The 19,633-nt window shown below is 43.0% G+C and overlaps 1 protein-coding gene across 1 annotated transcript in view; it reads left to right on the plus strand.

The window, feature by feature from the left end:
* Cdk19 (cyclin dependent kinase 19) overlaps positions 1–19,633 on the plus strand; it is a 142,153-nt gene that overhangs the window by 115,798 nt on the left and 6,722 nt on the right. The gene's annotated exons all lie outside the window — the stretch shown is intronic.

Here is a 19,633-nt window from a genome sequence, read left to right on the forward strand (position 1 = left end):
ATAGGTAATGGTCTTCATTTGGGAGGTGGCCTGTCTTACAAGACTACTTTTCCTTAGGGGTAGTTTTTGTCCTTTGTCATAAAGATGTTATCAGTCCTATCTTTCCTGGATTCCATGGTGACTGCAAAGTGAAAAGCTTAGAACCAAGATAGATAGGAAGTGGAAGCTGGAGTGACAAGCTTTTCTTCTGTTTTGTTTTGTTTTTTTAAATTTGTGGGTCCAAGAAAGTAGTCCTTGCTTATAAGCAAAAGCAGCCTTTAAGCACCTGTTGCAGAAAGATAGTCTTTACTTTCCTGTTGTTGTTGTTTTTTTTTTTCACTTTTTGTGCCAGTCCTGATGCTTGAGTTCAGTGATTCAAGTGGTAGAGTGCTAGCCCTGAGCTTTTTTTGCTTAAAGCTAGAACTCTACCGTTTGAACCACTTCTCTACTATGGCTTTTGGTGCTAAATTGAAGATAGAAGTCTCATGTACATTCCTGTCTGGGCTGGCTTTGAACTGCAATCCTCAGCTCTCAGCCTCCTGAGTAGCTAAGATTACAGGCATTTCCTACTATCTCCTAACTTATCTAACTTTTAGCCCTGTATCTCCACATACTAAATCATGTCTGTTGCCAGAAAACAATGCAGACATCCAGGTACAGAGAACAAAGAATGGTTTATTTATACTAAATCATGTCTGTTAGATTATTGACTTTACCAGAAAACAATGCAAACATCCAGGTACAGAGAACAAAGAAAGGTTTATGGCCGGGAAAGGGGCTGGCAAGACCCATTCTCACAAGGGAGAAATGAGAAGTGCTGGCTATTATCTGAAGTGATCTATATAACCTAGGAGGTCTAGGAAGGGATAGAAGGGGCTAGGAGGTAGAGACCCTGGTGTGGATATGAGGGCCAGGGCCTTCATTGTGGTGGAAAAGGATTTATGGCTACTGTCCAAATAGTAGATAAGGGGCCCTGCAGCTGCCCAGATCTAAAAGTCACTCTAAGAGGCTCTTGTTTGACGTCCTTATATGGTGGTAGCTGCCCCAGAGAAGGGTATTGGCAGCTGATTATTTACTGGTTGATTATTTACTGCCTTTACTACATGGGCTTAGCTTTTGCCTAAGAAGGAAGAATGCTAAGCTATGGAGAGGGAAAGGAGCATACCAAGCTATGGGAAGGGAGCTCTTTGGACTAACATTGTCCCTGTTAAGACCAGGACCATATTTCTGGTTTTGTTATTTTGAATATCCACAGGGCTTTGTATAAATGATAAATCTTCAGTTTTATCAATTAAGTATAGGAGATTAAGATTGGATAGATGGTAAAACTTCCTAAGTTGAAAATTTATGGCCGGCTACTGACCTAAGCAAGATCATTGTTGAAAACCATTGTCCATTATGTGGAGTTTGAGGTGGCTTATGTACCTTGTGGCTTTGGATAATACAGTTTCTTTGGTTTTTCTTGTCCCTGTGGAAAAACCAGATAATAGAAAGGCCACACATCTGTAACTCAATCAGCCAACAGAATTAACTTGTTTGCAGACTAAAGAACAAAAACAATGCATCTAGAATCCACATAGACTTTTTTTTTTTATCCCATCTTCTTTCAGCAAACAAGTTAGTCTCTAGTCCATGGAACTAGCATGGAACTACCATGGGGAAATAAATGAGTTTGGCAGCATTTTATTTTATTAGTTTATTTAATTACTTCTGTAACATTTTTAGTTATTTTATTATTTTTTTTATGCTGGTGCCAGGGCTTGGACTCATAGCCTGGGTGCTGTCTTTAGCTTTTTGGCTCAAGGCTGCCATCTGAATCTTCCTTTGCCATTGAACCTAACATATCCATAGGTTCTGGGATTAAGGTAAAAATATTGTTATGTTTGGGGGCCTTACTTGTCCTACCACAAAAAGGTTCTACTCATTAAATGTACATGTGAATATATACCAAATACACAACAGGATAATTTGGGGACAACTCAAATTTTGTCAGTCATTTTCCTCAATCTATAGAATTTATTCCCCTCCTGCAACCATTCACTTTTCCTTTCCAAATGTTTTGCTATACATTATCATTAATCAGTCTTTTACTATCAAACTTAAATAGCCAACTGAGATGAACAGTTTTGAAGGGTGTGTGTGTGTGTATGTGTGTGTGTGTGTGTGCGTGCATGCGTGTGCACATGGGTACTTGTACTTAAATCGGGCTCTTACTCATTTTTCACTCAAGGCTGGTACTGTACTATTGAACGATACCTCAAGTTACAGTTTTTTGCTAGTAAACTGGAGATAAGAGTTTCACAAACTTTTCTGCCTGGGCTGGTTTTAAACTGTGATCCTTAGATCTCAGCCTTCTCAGTAGCTGGGATTGCAGGTGTAAGATGCTGGCTCCTAGCTCTGAGAGCTTGTTCTGTCTCTGAAACCTTATTCTACCTCTGATTAAAGCTGATGGGTCCTGGGCACCGGAGGCGCCCACCTTAATCTTAGCTACCCAGGAGGCTGAGATCTGAGGATTACAGTGAGAAAAATAAGCCCAGGCAACTATGTTCATGAGTCTCTTATTTCTGATAAGCTACCAAAAAAAAGCCAAAAATGGAGCAATGGCTCAAGTAGTAGAGTGCCAATCTTGAGCAAAAAAAGAAAAAAAAAAGGCTCAGAGATAACACCTAGCCTCTGAGTTTGAGCCCTAGGTTGAACAACAAAAAATAAATAAATAAAACCAAAAAATCCTAGTAGGTGTTAGGGATAAGAAGAATTTATCCTTCTATGTTTTCTATGCAGATCTGATGAACTGTCCAGCTCCCACAGCCATCTTGTCCATCGATTGGCTGACACACCCATAGCAACAGTCTGATAATTGTGACAGAAAAGCAGTCTAGAGAAGGGGCAGTCTGAGAAGCACTTGCCACTCATGGGCTTGCCAGGAACCACATAAATAGTGGCAGCTGTACTGGTTTTCAAGAATTTAGGCCATCTTCCAGCTTCTTACCAGGAAAGGTGATCGATCTTTGCCTTCATCTCAACCAACTTGCAAGCCTACTGAGCTGTGTGAAATTCCTTGCATTGGCTTATATGGTTCTGCATAATTACCTCAACAGTGAAACTAGCTGTTGGGTGGATTCGTTTTGCTGTCACTAGAAAGGTTGCCAGAATGAGGGTTTCTCCCGCCCCAAGAGGAGGGTTTTTTTTAATTCACACAGTTGTACAAGTGGCATTTCATTGTGACCTTTCCATTCACTTACACAATGTGTCCCAATCAACCTCACTCCCATCATGCTTTTCCACCTCGCTCCTCTTTCCACATTTGACCATATTTATCCACATTCAACATCTTTGCTGGACTGGGAATGTGGCTTAGTAGTAGAGTGCTTGCCTAGCAGGCATGGAGCCTTGGATTCAGTTCTTTAGTACCACATAAACAGAAAAAGCCAGAAGTGGCACTAGGGCTCAAGTGGTAGAGTGCTAGCAAAAGAAGTTAGACGCTACGGTTCAAGTCCCAGGACTGGAAAAAACCCAAAACACACACATACACACACACAACCACAATCTTCTCCCCTCAGATTTTATTTTGGTATCTAAATATAAAATCAAATTAAAAGTTGGCTAGAACAGGGCTGGGAAGGTAGCTCAGTGGTAGGTTGCTTGCCTCACATGCATGAGGCCCTGGGTTCAATTCCTCAGCACCGCATAAGCAGAAAAAGCTGGAAGTGGCACTGTGGCTCAAGTGTAGAGTACTACCCATGATCGACAAAAAAAAAAAAGAAAAGAAAAGGTTGGCTAGATCCAACAGCAACAGCAACCAAAACAATGTAGATATGAAATGAACTGTAAGCCGGGCACTGGTGGCTCATGCCTGTAATCCTAGCTACTGAGGAGGCTGATATCTGAGGATTGTGGTTTGAAGCCACTGGGCAGTCCCTAAGACTCTTGTCTCCAATTAAGTCATAGAAAAAGCTGGAAGTTGTGCTGTGGCTCAAGTGGTAGAGCACTAGCCTTGAGCAAAAGGAGCTCAGGGATAGCACCTAGGCCTAGAGTTCAAGTCTGAGGACCACCAGAAGCAAAAGCAAAACCAACAACTAGTATAATACATAGTAGTAGCTGTATATATGACTGTGCATATAAAAAAAGTATACATTTATTTATTTATTTATTGGTCATGGGGCTTGAACTCTGGGCCTGGGCACTATCTCTCAGCTCTTCAGCTCAAGGCAAGTGCTCTACTGCTTGAGCCTCAGCACCACTTCCAAAAAATGTATATATTTCTACAAACAGAATTGTGGGTTTTTTTTGTTTTTTTGTTTTTGCCAATTCCGGGTCTCCAACTCAGGGCCTGGGCACTGTCCTGAGCTTCTTTGGCTCATGGCTAGCACTCTACGATTTGAGCCACAGTACCATTTCCAGCTTTTTCTGTGCATGTGGTATTGAGGAATCGAACCCAGGGATTCATGCATGCTAGACAAGCACTCTGCCATGGAGCCACAGTTCCAGCCCCAAGTTCATATTTTTTTAAAAAAGAAGATATAGCATTTTGTTTATTAATTTAATTTTTAACAAAGAAACAGGTTTTAGATCAGCCTTTCTATAATAAAATGTATAATTTTAGTTTAATGTGATACACTGTACCTATGAATAATTATAAAATAAAACAGGCAAAAGTAGAACTGTTCCCTTCTTTGACAGACTTGGAATGTTATGACCTTGACATGTTTAATTGTGGGACATCAAGACTACAATTATTATGCAATTTACTGAGCCTATGAAACAAACATAAAGGGGCTGGGAAGGTGGCTCAGTGGTAGAGCACTTGCCTTGCATGCTCAAGGCCCTGGGTTCGATTCCTCAGCACCACATAAGAAAAAAGCCGGAAGTGGCGCTGTGGCGCAAGTGGTAGAGTGCTAGCCTTGAGCTGAAGAGCTGAGGGACAGTGCCCAGGCCCAGAGTTCAAGCCCCACAACCGGACCCAAAAAAAAAAAAAAAAAAGAAACAAACATAAAGGCAAGATTTGAAGAAAGGTTTCATTTTAACTGATAAGGAATATTCAATTAGAATCATACCTATGCACGCATAATAAATTATGCACATATGTGCAGGTAGTTTATAAGCTAGCTCAAGGTTCATATTTTTTAATTTTTTTTTTTTTGTCATTTGTGGGTCTTGAACTCTGGGCCTGGGCTGTCCCTAAGCTCTTCAGCTCAAGACCAGCGTTCTACCACTTGAGCTACTGTGCCACTTCTGGTTTTCTGGTGGCTATTTGGAGATAAGAGTCTCACAGACTTTCCTGCCTTTCCTGGCTTTGAACCTCGATCCTCAAATCTCAGCCTCCTGAGATGTTAGGATTACAGGTGTGAACTACCGGCTCCCAGCAAGGTTCATAAATTTTATTTTTTTTAATTTTATTTTGCCGATTGTGGGGCCTGAACTTTGGGCCTGGGCGCTGTCCCTCAGCTCTTCAGCTCAAGGCTAGCGCTCTACCACTTGAGCCACAGCACCACTTCTGGCTTTTTCTGCTTATGTGGTGCTGAGGAATTGAACCCAGGGCCTCATGTATACAAAGCAAGCGCTCTACCACTGAGCTACTTTCCCGGCCCCAGTTCATATTTTTTGAACAACAAAAATTATGGGGAAGGGGCTGGGAAGGTGGCTCAGTGGTAGAGCGCTTGCCTTGCAAGCCTGAGGCCCTGGGTTCGATTCCTCAGCACCACATAAGCAAAAAGAAAAAAGCTGGAAGTGGCGCTGTGGCTCAAGTGGTAGAGCACTAGCCTTGAGCTGAAGAGCTGAGGGACAGTGCCCAGGCCCAGAGTTCAGGCCCCACGACCAGAAACAATAAAAAAAAAAAAAATTATGGGGAAGAAGCCAGGTGTCAGTGGCTCACACCTATAATCCTAGCTACTAAGAAGGCTGAGATCTGAGAATCATGAATCAAAGCCAGCATGGGCAGAAAAGATCGTGAGACTCTTCTCCAATTAACCACTAGAAAACTGGATGTGGTGCTGTGGCTCAAAGTACCAGAGCAGGGCTGGGAATGTGGCTTAGTGGTAGAGTGCTTGCCTAGCATGCATGAAGCCCTGGGTTCGATTCCTCAGTAGTGGTACTGAGAAAGAAAAAGCCAGAAGTGGCTCTGTGGCTCAAGTGCTAGCCTTGAGCACAGAGAGGCTCAGGGACGGTGCCCAGACCCTAAATTTTAGCCCCAGGGCTGGCAAAACCAAAGCAAAAACAAACAAACAAACAAACAAACAAACAAAAAAAAGAAGTGGTAGTGTACTAGCCTTGATGGAAAAGCTCAGGGATATCTCGCAGGCCCTGAGTTCAAGCCCCACAACCGAGAGGGAAAAAAAAAATCTTGGCCAAACACCACTTGAGTCAGAGCTCCATTTAGATGGTTAACTGAAGATCACTCTCGTGGACTTTTCTATCCCAGCTGGCTTTAAACCATGATCCTCAGATCTTAGCCTCCTTGACTACCTAGGATTATAGGAGTGAGCCACCAGCATCCTGCCTTCTCAGAGCCTTTAATATGCTCACGATATTGTGAGTTTCCAGGAAGCTGATAAAGTAGACTCTTTCTAAACTTCTTTGAGTAATTCCTTTTCCTGAACTTCCAAGGAATGAATAGTGGAAACAATTTAGCAATCTCATACAATGGCAGACTCTTTTGTCATCATCATCCCTCACTTCCTCTCTACTCTCAGAAGCCTAATTTGTTCACTCTGCCCAGAGTATCCAGGTTCTTCCTGGAGTCTGTCTCTCTTCAGCTTAGCATAAATGTTGCTGGGAAGAACCCAAAACATTGCTATGTTGCCTTTGCCAAATTTCTGGCTTAAGCTTGGGCATGTAATGCAATTCTAGCTAACACAATCTAAGGCAAAATATTCGGGGGCGGGGGAGGGTGCAGGCAGGTGGGGAGGGATGGTAGAAGGATTTATTTTGAACTTGAAAACAAAGACACCCACATTTCCTTTGTTACCTCTGGCATCTGTACATGAGTGAGACCCTGTGTCAGCCAGATGAGGACCAGTACGTGGATAGTTGGGGGGCAGTCTCAGAGGCCCCATGCTGAGGAGCAATAGGAAGACAGAGCTGGAACTCTAAAAATAACATCAAATCAGCATGATAACCAGCCCTGGAACTGCCTTGTCTTTGGGTTTATTTTCTGGAAGATGAGAAAAAGCTCTCTTCCACTGGTATTAGCACTGAAATCATGCCACACTGGGCCTTTACCAGAGTCTTATTTAATGCTATTGGCATGGGCATCGAATGCACAAAGCTTTGTGTTTAGAAATGTGTATTGTTAGCAAGCAGTGGCTGATTACAAACTTGTCTCTTACCATTATTGCCAGATCTGCAATCTCTATGTTGAAATGAATGACTCTAATATTACCATTTTTAGTGTCTCTAAATTAGAAAATTAAATATTTATGCCTTAGCTGGGGCATCAAGCTATGATGGTAAACAATCATCAGAGCTTTGTAACAATGAAATACATAACTGACTCCCGAGTCCCTCAGTGCCTCTCTCTAAGCAGACCCGGGCACCGCAGCCCTGCGCCTCTCTGTGAATCTGTGTGTGCTGCACAATGTCTGAGATCCTTGGCAATCAACCAAGTTTTATCCAGTCCTTCCTGTCTGCAAGGCTCTAGAAAAGGTTCTCATCCTCTTCCTCCAAGCTTTGGGCCCTATTCCAAGTCCTACCAAAGCCTACCAAATTACTCAGCCTCTAACATTTGTGAAGAATTAATCCAAGATGACCAGTCTGGCCATGTAGTCTGGCACTTAATCATGTATACTCTACATTTCCCCCTTACTAGTTTATATTTTATCAAAGCCCTTAACCCCTAATTGAATGAAAATATGAAGAGGAGGTGTCTGTGGTAGGAATACTGTCCCACACCTCTTATACCTGTCATAAAAATGATAAATGTAAAGCCGGCGCTGGTGGCTTATGCCTGTAATCCTAGCTACTCAGGAGGCTGAGATATGAGGATCCCAGTTCAAAGCCAGCCCATCCAGGAAAGTCTGTGAGACTCTTCTCTCCAATAAACTCCTGAAAAAAGCCTGAAGTATCCCTGTGGCTCAAGTGGTAGAGCATTAACTTTGAGGAAAAGAAGCTCAGGGGTAACACCTTGGCCCAGACTTCAAGCCCTAGGGCCAGAAAATAAAAAGATGGATGAAGCAAGTACTAGTGTAATTTTAGCTACTTGGAAGGTTAAGATCTGGAAATTGTGGTTCAAAGCCAGCCAAGATAGGAAAGTCTGAGAGATTCTTATCTCTAATTAACATTGCCCCCCCCCCCCCAAATGGCTGCAAGTGGAGCTTTGTAGCTCAAGTGATAGAGGCCAGCCTTGAGTAAAAAAGCTAAGGGCAGTGCTTGGACCCTAAGTTCAAGCCCCAGTACCAGCACACACACACAAAACAAAAACAAAAATAAAGGTGATATACCCAACCTACACAGGTTATTTCAAATACACCAGATTGATATCCAAGCTGTACCACACAGGAGCACCAAATGAGAGTGATTTACAATAAAGTATACATACTTCATTAAGTTGGTCCTTGCCATAATTGTTTTATAGGCCATTAACAGTTAAGTGAGAAAGTGCAGAATGATGTGAGCTGCTGTATGAGCAACTCTAGTGGCATAAGCCAGGTTTGCTATTAGTTATGCAATTTTAACTTTCTAAAACTATGTACAATGTTTGGTTAAGTTAAAAACCAAAAGAGCCAAAATATGGCTTTCTTTTATGTGGCAATCTAGTTCCTATAGGTTCAGTGTTTAATAAAACTATGCATTGAGGGAGGGCATGATTCAAGTGGTAGAATACTGACCTAGCAAAGATAAGGTTCTGAGTTCAAATCCCAACACTGCTGAAAAATTATAAACCAATGCCCAAAGTACTTTTTGTTTCAATAAAGTTTAATTCTAGGTGTAGATAATTGTAAGCAGCTTTTTCACCTAATAATTTACTTTGTAAGTCACAAAGTGTAGGAGGCTGAAGCAGGATGATTGAGGTTCACTTAGGCTACATAGTGAGGGCCTGATTACCCTCCAAAATGAAAGAAAAAAATATAGGTGCTGATGGCTCATGCCTGAACTTTCAGCCACTCAAGAGGCTGAGAGCTGAGCATCATGTTTGAAGCCAGCCAGGATAAGAAAGTTCTAGTAGTTTGTGTAGGCAGCTTAGTTTGACAGGAGCTCCCCCAAACGGGCAAGTTACAAGGTATGCAAGACAATTCTTCCTTTTGAGGCATAGTCTTATATAATTTAACACGCCCGACATCACTGGCCTTTACTCACCATAGGCCAGCAAAACCCACCAATTATTAGTCAACCCCGAAGTCTCCATACATTTTTAGTTCTAGTGATATGTACCAAAACTAAGGCCTACATGAGATAGTATTATCACTGGACAGTCTAGGACTTGGTCTTCCAGCTTAGCAGGCTCTGAAAGTTCAAATGCCAGTTTAATGGTAGTCTGCCTTGGTTCTCCAGGGTGTGGTATAGTCTAAAGGAGACAGCAAGTCAAACCTAAGGGCAGGACAGCCTGCTCCAGTGTATCCATTTGTTCCCTTAGCTGTTGAGTTCTCACACTTACCTGCGTGTGAACAAAAGGATTCCTCACTTTATTATTTTTTCATGGATTGTGGGTCTTGAACTCTAGGACTGGGCACTGTCCCTTGAGCTCTTCAGCTCAAGGCTAGTGCTCTACCACTTGAGCCACAGCATCACTTCTGGTTTTCTGGTGGTTAATTGGACTTTCTTGCCCGGGCTGGCTTTGAACTAGGATCCTCAGATCTCAGCCTTCTGAGTAGCTAGGATTACAGGCATGAGCCACCAGCATCGGGCTGGATTCCTCACTTTTAAGAGCTACATATGCTTGATGTTAGGAAACTGGAGGAGAAAGGAACAGCCTAGACTCAATCTCAACAGGTGAGGACTGTTTATTGAGGCACAGCAGCAAGGGGCAATCAATCTTCCCACAGGTTGTGCAAGGAGGTGGGGTTGGAGTTGGGCTTTTATGGGGTCTGAGCAAGGAGACAGAGGTTATTGAAAAGGCTATAAGGGCTGGGGGAGATGGGGACTTTCGGTTAGTGTTGCTGCCTGCAACCTGGAACAGCACGACTGGATACTGGAGCTGAAGAACTGAGCGGCTAGAAAAGGGGCACCAGAGGGTCCAGCGCTCACTGGCTTCTGAATCCTTAGCAAGCTTATTTATTTAGCTCAGTACAGTGGAGGTGACTATAGGTATGGACAGAAAATAGGGTATCAATGTACCTTGTGGTTATAACCATTAACATGAGGTAATAGTTTGTATATATGGTGGTAATTGACTCCCTTATTATTAGGGAACAGAGAAGAGTGGTCTTATTTCCAAGGTCTCAAATTTTAGTGTCCAAACAGCTCAAACTTAAACACATTTATACATCTGTTTTGCTTTGATGTTGACTTTCAGGGTCCAGATCTCAGCCTTCTGAGTAGTGAGGTGATGGCATTCCAATCTTATAACCCTATCCTGGTCCCACAGCTCAGCCTCAAGAGTTCCCTACAGGCTAGGCTCACAGTGGAATGTTTACAGCTAGACTTAGGTCAGATTGCCCTGCTGTGTTAAGCACATCCGTGCATACCTGCAGTTTTGCCTTAAGTCCATGTGCACTTGGGATAATAGGGTGGGGGTCAATTCTTCCCTTGACAATTGTTTTGTTGTTTTTTGTTTTTTTGTGCCAGTACTGGAGCTTGAACTGAGGGTTTCAGGCTCTGGCTTAGCTTTTTTGCACAAGGCTGGTGCTCTACCACATGAACCATATCTCCACTTCTTGTGTTTTGCTGGTTAGTTGGAGATGAGAGTTTCTTGGATTTTTCTGTCCAGTCTGGCTCCAAACTAAGATCCCCAGATCTCAGCCACTTGAGTAGCTAGGATGACAGGCTTATGCCACCAGGGCCTGGCCCATTTGAATAGCTTTGTTTTGACTTTAATTGCCTTTCTGGGAAAAACTGTTTACGTCCTTTCCATGATCTTAGAACTGAATGTCCCATTGTTTGTTTTATTAGTTTCTACTTCTCTTCTGAGATTCTCTATATATTGAATCATTGTCATCATAGTTATTTTTTTAGACTATTTGAGTACATTTATTATAGGGGCTTTTATGTCTTTGCTGAATGTAACTGCTGGGCCCATGCAGAGTCATTGGGCTGTACTGGCGACTCATACCTAAGTCTCACATCTGTGAAACTAAAAGGAAAAATCACCATAAAAGCAGTTGAAAGAGCTTTTTGGGTGTGGGATATAGTTCAGTGGAAATGGCTTATGCGTGATTCCGGTCTGGAATTGAATGGTGATCACTTTTCCCCTTTGACCCCAAGCATCAGAAACACTGGAAATTTACAAAGGCTAAGAGGTTACCAGAGAGTATTCAATTTATATATTATTTTTCTTATTTAGCCGGGTGCAAATGGCTCACATCTATAATCCTAGCTACTCAGGAGGCTGAGATCTGAGGATCCCAGTTCAAAGCCAGCCCAGACAGGAAAGTCTGTGAGACTCTTGTCTCCAATAAATCACCACAAAACAAGAAGTGGCATTATGGCTCAAGTGGTAGAGTGCTAGCCTTGAGCTAAAGAGCTGCGGAACAGCACCCAGGCCCTGAGTTCAAGCCCCATGACTGACAAAAAAATCCATTATTTTTCTTATCCTCTGTTGATCACCTGGCCCCTATTCTTTCCAAGCTTTCTGTCTTCCTCAGAATACTCAGAGCTGTAGAACATTAGTATTTCGTATAAGCTGCTAGTTAGACTGGAGCAGGAATGAGGAATGTCATGCGTTACCAGATTCCATTCCCATTTTTCTTCTTTTTTTTCTTTCTCTTTTCTTTTTTGGCCAGTCCTAGGGCTTGAAGTCAAGGCCTGGGCACTGTCCCTGAGCTTCTTTTGCTCAAGGTTAACACTCTACCACTTGAGCCACAGTGCCACTTCTGGCTTTTTTTTCTCCTGTTTATGGGGTACTGCGGAATTGAACCCTGCATGCTAAGCAAGCACTCTGCCACTAAGCCATATCCCATCCCAGTACATCCATTACCATTTTTTTTTTTTTTGGTTCAGTCATGGGGCCCTAAACTCGGCCTGGGCACTGTCCCTCAGCTCTTCAGCTCAAGGCTAGTGCTCTACCACTTGAGCCACAGTACCACTTATGGCTTTTTCTGCTCATGTGGTACTGAGGAATCGAACCCAGGGCCTCATGCATGCAAGGCAAACGCTCTACCACTGAGCCACCTTCCCAGCCTTCCATTCCCATTATTGAAGGTAGAATCACAAAACTTTAGATGGCCCACACCCTAGACTAATACTTTGGATAATGACTCCACATTCTCTTTATAGAATGCCTTCCCTTCATCAAAGTCAGAATGCACTTTACTATATGACCTTCCATTGGCATTCAACCTGGAAAGCCATAGAGGTTGAAATGAACTGATGCTACCCACTTCTCAAAAGTGCAGGCACAGGACTTCTCACTGTACTTCCTCAAACCTTTGCAGGGGGGTGGGAGGGATGGACTGTAAGGAAAAGGTCTCTATTTCACACCACCTAGGAACCCCACCCCATTGGATTATACAACTCTAAGCTCCAACTACTTTGACTCCATCAGCCCTGACCCAAACTGCCTGCCTCCCAACTCCAGGTAGACTTGCTAGCTTCCTGCTTTTTATCCTCCGCCTGTTTCATGTTGCACAGCATCCTGACCCTAGATAATATAGCTAGGAGCCAAGGAACAGATGGAAGATCCCAACTGCCAGTCACAATGTCTCTAGAATTCCCAGTTCCTTAGACTCCCTAATAAATCCCTTTTACTGGGTTTGAATGGGACAACACATTTCAATGTCTATCAGCACATTCTCTGTGACAAATCTCTGTGGTCAAAAGTCACGTGTGGGGTGTGTGTGTGTGTGTGTGTGTGTGTGTGTGTGTGTGTGTGTGTGTGTGTGTGTGTGTGTGTGTGTGTGTGTGAGACAGTCTTGAGGCTTGCACTCAAGGCCTGGGCACTGTTTCTGAGCTTTTTTTTTTAAAACCACTTGAGCCACAGCTCCAGTAGCATCTTTTTTTTTTTTGTAGTTAATTGGACTTTCCTGCCCCAGGCTAGCTTTGAACCTTGATCCTCAGATCTCAGCCTCCTGAATAGTTAGGCATGAGCCACTGGCACTAGGTAAAAACTACTGGTGCCCAGCTTGCCAGTAACGACTTTAAAAATTTGCCATGAGAAATCCCAAATTCCAGTACTATGGAACAGCTAAGGAGAAAAGGGTTCCAGGATGAGAAAGAAGTATTAACTAAAGCTGGGTTTTGGCTTGGCCCAGGAAAAAACCAAGGAGAAAAAGGCCATCTAGATGTCATGTCCCCCTCTTACGGGTCAACTTGGGAGAGAGCACTCAATGAGACTGGACTATGGATACCAACACAAGATATCCTAACTCCAAGCTTAAAAGGCCCATGGACTTGTCTCATAGTCAGGATGTTACTGGAGCCCAGGACTGAGTTAGAAATACGTGGCCTCTTCTCCAATTTCAAATCCTGTGACTGTGCTTATGCGTGCCTCATCTGGCTTTGGTTCTCATGACTGATCCATCTTAACTCCTACCTAACAGCTTTAAGCTGAGGCAGAAGGATTGTTTGTGCCCAAGAGTTTGGGCTCAAGCTAGTAAAACCTAGTAAAAACCTCATCACATTCGTCATAATTCAAATACCCCTAAGCCACATGTTGGTAGGGACTGCCATTATGGGTAGCACAGATCTGAATATTGCCATTCAGTTATGTATTTTGCATTGTTTAAATCACAGGACTTGCTTGACAGTCAGTGGCTGTATTCTCTGTGTGCCAATTTGTAGGCTTAGATTATGAGCTGAGCTGCCCGCAGACAGAAGTTTTAGTTCTATTATTATCTCACCATGTGGTCAACCTGAGTGGGTTCACGTTCTCTCCATTGTACCAGGGAAATCTTGAGTCAAATCAGAGGTTTCCTTGTATTTTATTGCCAAGGATCCTTTTGTTACTTGGTTTTCTAGGGCCCACACCCATGCATAAAATGAGCTGCTTTATTAGGTAATAATTGGCCTACCTTCCCACTTTTGTTAACCAGGGCTATTTATAATTACCAACAGAAACTTCTGATCAGCATAAGATAATCAGAATTTCATATTGAATTGAAATACTTCCAGTTCAAACTAAAAAAAAAAAACCCAAACAAACCAAGACATTGTGCTTAGCTAAGCACTCTTACGTTCAATAACTGTATTATTTCCATGCACTGTCTGAGATACTGAAAACAACATACTCATTTCTCCTCCCTGTCTCTCACTGTCTACCCCTGTCCACACACATAAAGCTCCCAGGCTGGGAGTCTTCAAACTAAGGTTCAATTAAGATTTCTTTAGATTTAGACAAAATAAATGGAACAAAGTTTAATTGGTCAAAAAATGATTTCTAAATCAGGTAGCACTTAGAATGAGTAGAGATTCACAAAGCCCAATCTGTAAGGAAGGATATAAATATTTTTAGACAAGAAAAGGCTGAATAAAGCAAAAACAAGACCAAAAAGCAGATTTATCAGTTCAAAGGTTTTCTTACAAGCTTTAAAGCAGAAGAAAAGCCTTATAGTTTATTCTATTAATGATGTTTTCTCCCAGTTTCTTGGAAGGTCAGATATTTATTTGATTAGATAATAGCAAACTCGACCCAGTGATTTCATTTTGGTCTTCTGCCTTGGGGGACACAGGAACTCAGTTCAAATCAATAGTGTCCCATAACCATCAATGAACAAGTCCCCCGTCAGGCACTAGTGGCTCATGCCTGTACTCGTAGCTACTCAGCAGGCTGAGATTTGAAGACTGGAGTTCAAAGCCAGTCTGAAGAGAAAAATTTCTTGAGGTTTTTGTTTCTAATTAGCCAGCAGAATTCCAGAAGTGGCTCAAGTGGTATAGTGTTAGCTCTGAGCGAGAAAAGCCAAAGAAGAACATGAAGCTCTGAGTTCAAGTCCCAGTAATGACATATTCTGCGCCCTCTCTCTGACACACACATACAAATCCCCCAACTTTGGTCAAGCTGCCTCCTAGGTAAGAATGTGACCAAAATTTAATACTACGCTGTCACCTTTATGTCATTCCTAACATGTCATTCCTAGGTTAGAGTGTCCCCCTTGTGCTTTGTGTTGAATTTTTGTCATTCTAACCAGAGAAAGACCATTTGGTGCCAGCAGATGGCTGCATACACACTTTCAGACCTTTGCAAAGGAGACTACGCTAGCAATGATGACCCAGATCATACAAAAAGCTCGGAGTATGCTTCTGAGCCAGAGCTTCTGTAGCAGAACTTAGGAACTGCTCTTGCTGAAAAGTACTGATTCTTCACTTGGGCCTTGCAATCATTTTATATCTGCCTCTTTTCTTCTAGAGTTTAGGGTTAGAGGCCTGCTTCACGCTGCATGTGGACATGTTAGTCGATCAAGGAGTATCTATCTAAAAACTAGTGACATCTAATCCATGTCACACATCCTTACTCACAGCCACACACCAATAAGGCACAGGAAACAATTATCCTGTCAAGAGTTTTAATTCCAAGAGTCTGGCAGCAAAAAGTAGTGGCTAAGGAAAGTGACCTTTGGCTTTTAGGTAGATCTTCATAGAAATGAAATGATGACAATGGGGATTTAAAGGACGTCACCTGTTACTGGCCTCATTGGCCCTCTTTGGCTCTGCTTTTGCCTCCTGACTCTCTCTCTATTCCCACCTTCAGTTACCCTTGTAGTCTGAGAATGACAGGACTGGTTGAGAAACAGTTTGTGCTACATGTTGTTGTTGTTGGTGGTGGGTTTTTTGTTTTTTTGTTTTTTTTTTTTTGTTTTTTTTTTTTTTGTTGGTCATGGGGCTTGAACTCTGGGCCTGGTGCTGTCTCTGACTCTGGGCCTGGTGCTGTCTCTGAGCTCTTCAGCTCAAGGCTTGTGCTCTATCACTTGAGCCACAGCATCACAGTTAGGTAAATTAAATTGGCAGCCGAGTAAAAAGAGCAGCATGTGGTATTCAGACAAGGAAAGGTTTATTTGCAGCCCCTACTGTGGTCAAGTTGGAAGCCCACGCAGCAGGAATAGAAAAAGGTCCAGCCACAGCCTGGCCACGACTTACCAAATCCATGGGCAGGAGAAGGTGTGGCCACACCAGAGGGGGAAGGTGGCTGCCTCCAAGTGTGCGGGTTACCTAGGTGACGCAGGTGGAGACAACCAAGAGGTTGGAGGAGTCCGCTCCGCCTTCCCTGGGTGGACCTTACAGCCACTTCCGGCTTTCTGGTGGTTTACTGGAGATAAGAGTCTCACTGACTTTGCTGCCCAGGCTGGCTTTGAACTGCGATCCTCAGATCTCAGCCTCCTGAGTGGCCAGGATTACAGGCCTGAGCCACCGGCGCCTGGTCCTTGTGCTAAATGTTGAACCCACTCCTCCCACTCTCCCATCCCACCCCACATAGTAATGACCTTTGTTGTTGTTGTTGTTTTGGTGAGAGTACTGAGACATGCACCTTAGGGTCTGGGTGTTATGTGTACGATCTGCCCAGTGAAGATACCTCCCTGACTCTTGGCTAACTTTCCCACCCAATACCCGCATTACCTGGCACACCTGGAAGCAGTCACCTCCCCTTCTTGCTAGGTCACATCCTGGACCACCCCTGGTCATGCCTCCCATCTGACCATAGGAGAGATCCAGGCCCTGAGGTAACATACAGATCCAATGTGGCTATACCTTTTCCCCATCTGGCCACACCTCTTCCTGTCCCTGGCCTAGGTAAGTCCTGGCCCAGAGGTGGATCAGCCCTTCAGCTGTGTGCTCTCCACCATGCATGGCGGGTAGCAGTTCAGTAAATAAACTTCTTTTCCTGACTGAATACTGTGATGTTCTCTTCATTGGCTACCTAATTAAACCTACCTACTTAGTATGCTTTAGCCTTTTCTATTCAAGGCTGGTGCTCTGCTACTTGAGCTATAGCTCCACTAATTCCTTATTAGTGGTTAACTGAAAAAAGTCTCATGGACTCTCCTCCCTGGCTAACTTCAAATGAAGATCACGAGAGCTTAGAGTCCTGAGTATCTAGGATTATAGACATGTGCCACCAGAGTCTGGCCAACATATTTTATTTTGGGGGGCGTCCAGTAGTGGGGCCTGAACTCTGGGCCTGGGCACTGTCCCTCAGCTCTTCAGCTCAAGGCTAGCACTCTACCACTTGAGCTACAGCGCCACTTCCAGCTTTTTTCTTTTTGCTTATGTGGTGCTGAGGAATCGAACCCAGGGCCTCATGCTTGCAAGGCAGCGCTCTACCACTGAGCCACCTTCCCAGCCCAACATTTTGGTTTTATAAGGGGAGAGAACAAATTTTTGTGAGATCTTGTGAGACCTTCCAAAGGGCCTCTAGAATATTTTAAATTTGAGGTAAAATTTTATTTATTTATTTATTTACTTATTTTTGCCAGTCCTGGGCTTGAACTCAGTACCTGAGCACTGTCCTTGAGCTTCTTTTTGCTCAAGGTTAGCACTCTACCACTTGAGCCACAGTGCCACTTCTGGCTTTTTCGGTTTATGTGGTACTGAGGAAGCCAACCCAGGGCTTCATGCATGCTAGACAAGCACTCTACCACTAAATGACATTCCCAGCCCCTTGAGGTAAAAAAAATTAAAAAGGTTGGGTACCATTGACTCACATCTGTAATCTTAGCTATTCTAGAGGCTAAGATCTGAACATCTCAGTTCAAAGCCAGCCCCTGGAGGAATGTACAGGAGACTCTTATCTCCAATTAACCCCCAAAAGCTAGAAGTGAAGCTGTGGCTCAAGTGGTAGAGTGCCTTTGAGCAAAAAAACCCAAAAGCTTAGATACAGTGTCCGGGTCTTGAGTTCAAGCCCCAGTTCTCCCCTACAAAAAAAGGGGGGGGGGGGCTGAGAAGTTGGCTCAGTGGTAGAGTGCTTGCCTTTCATGCATGAAGCCCTGGGTTCAATTCCTCAACACCACATAAGCAGAAAAAAGCTGGAAGTGGCGCTGTGGCTCAAGTGGTAGAGCACTAGCCTTGAGCTGAAGAGCTGAGGGACATCGCCCAGGCCCAGAGTTCAGGCCCCAAGACCAAAAAAATAAATAAAATAAAAGAGGACAATTTAGAATTTGACTTAGGGAAGTTTGTCAAACATACCAAAAGACTTAGAACACTTGATTAAACAGGATCTCAGGGCCTTGGAGAAGAAGCACTGGCTGAGAAACAGGTCCTTAGAAGGTACAGTTCGGTGGCAAATCACTGAATAATGAATAAAACCTGTTGGGAAATGTACAATTTAGATGGGCATGGCCACAATTATACAGTTGTGGTGACAGAGCATGGAGAGATTGATCTTGTTACAGAGCTGGCTATGAGTCTGACCTCATAAAATATGCGGAGGTAGCAATCATGTAACTCTTGGCTCTAACAATCTTATCTGTAGCTAGATGTTCCTATCCTGGCAGAGAGAAAATATCACAGCATGCCCCTCAGAAGAACCTTCAGGGAATTTCTTCTGGTGGCAGTACTTTATAAAGTGTACAAAACTGATGATAGTATAGTCTGTGAAGGAGACAGCTCTTAGTTGGCATTGTAGAAAGACTAATTGCTTTCCATATTTGGAGAAGATCTTTAGCCCTTGGGAATGTTAAGAAGTCATTAGATCGTTGTTACACTGGCACATTGTGTTCTTAAGTGCCTGGCAGATGGAAATCATGTAAGGTCTATTACAAACTCAAATCTTACTTTATTATATATATTTTTGTGGGGGTACTAGGCTTGAATTCAGAGTCTGAAGCTATTAACTTTTTTGCTCAAGACTGGTGCTCTCAAGGGCAGCAGTGGGAGGGAGGGAATGAGAGGGATAGAGGGAACAGCTTTCACTAAGCAAAAGGTCAGAAATGTACATATCACCCGATGTGGAAGAAATAGCTGTATTGTCAAAGCTCATAGAATTCACAAACATTATAGACCATGATAATGACAATTTGCCTTATGAAGATTTAACTGTGTTTGTGACTTTAAGTATTACTATCTCACAATACTGTGAAATTTGTGAAATTTATATAATCGCTTAATCTCAATAAAAAATTAAATTAAAAAAAGACTGGCACTTCCCCTCACCTCTCCCTCCGCCCCGAGCTATATTATACCTCCACTTCTGGCTTTTTTGGAGATAAGAGTCTCAGGGATTTTTCTGCCTGGGCTGACTTTGTTCTGAATGGGGATCCTCAGATCTCAGCTTCCTGAGTAGCTAGGATTACAGGTGTAAGCCACTGGTATCCAGCTGCAAATCTTATTTTGAAGCCAAATATGTATCTTGAATATTTTGTAGAGATGCTTAAAGACTCTTACATATTAAAAGTAGAATTTTTAGATTACAAAGAAACCTTATTTTCACTATACTTCCTCCCCCAAAACCAGATAACAGAGCATTAAGAAACAATACAAAGTAAAAAATGATTTCAGACAACATTGGGTGTGTTCAGGGTGGTATGGCCATAAACAACAAATGATTTCAAAGGCAAATACAGTCAGACTTCTGTACTCACAGTTCCCTGTGTACAGAATGAATTAATTGTAGATAAAAAAAATATTCAGGGGGGCTGGG

This window comes from Dipodomys merriami, unplaced genomic scaffold (genome assembly GCF_024711535.1).
Source record: "Dipodomys merriami isolate MVZ:Mamm:240054 unplaced genomic scaffold, mDipMer1.0.p SCAF_8, whole genome shotgun sequence".
NCBI lineage: Eukaryota > Metazoa > Chordata > Mammalia > Rodentia > Heteromyidae > Dipodomys > Dipodomys merriami.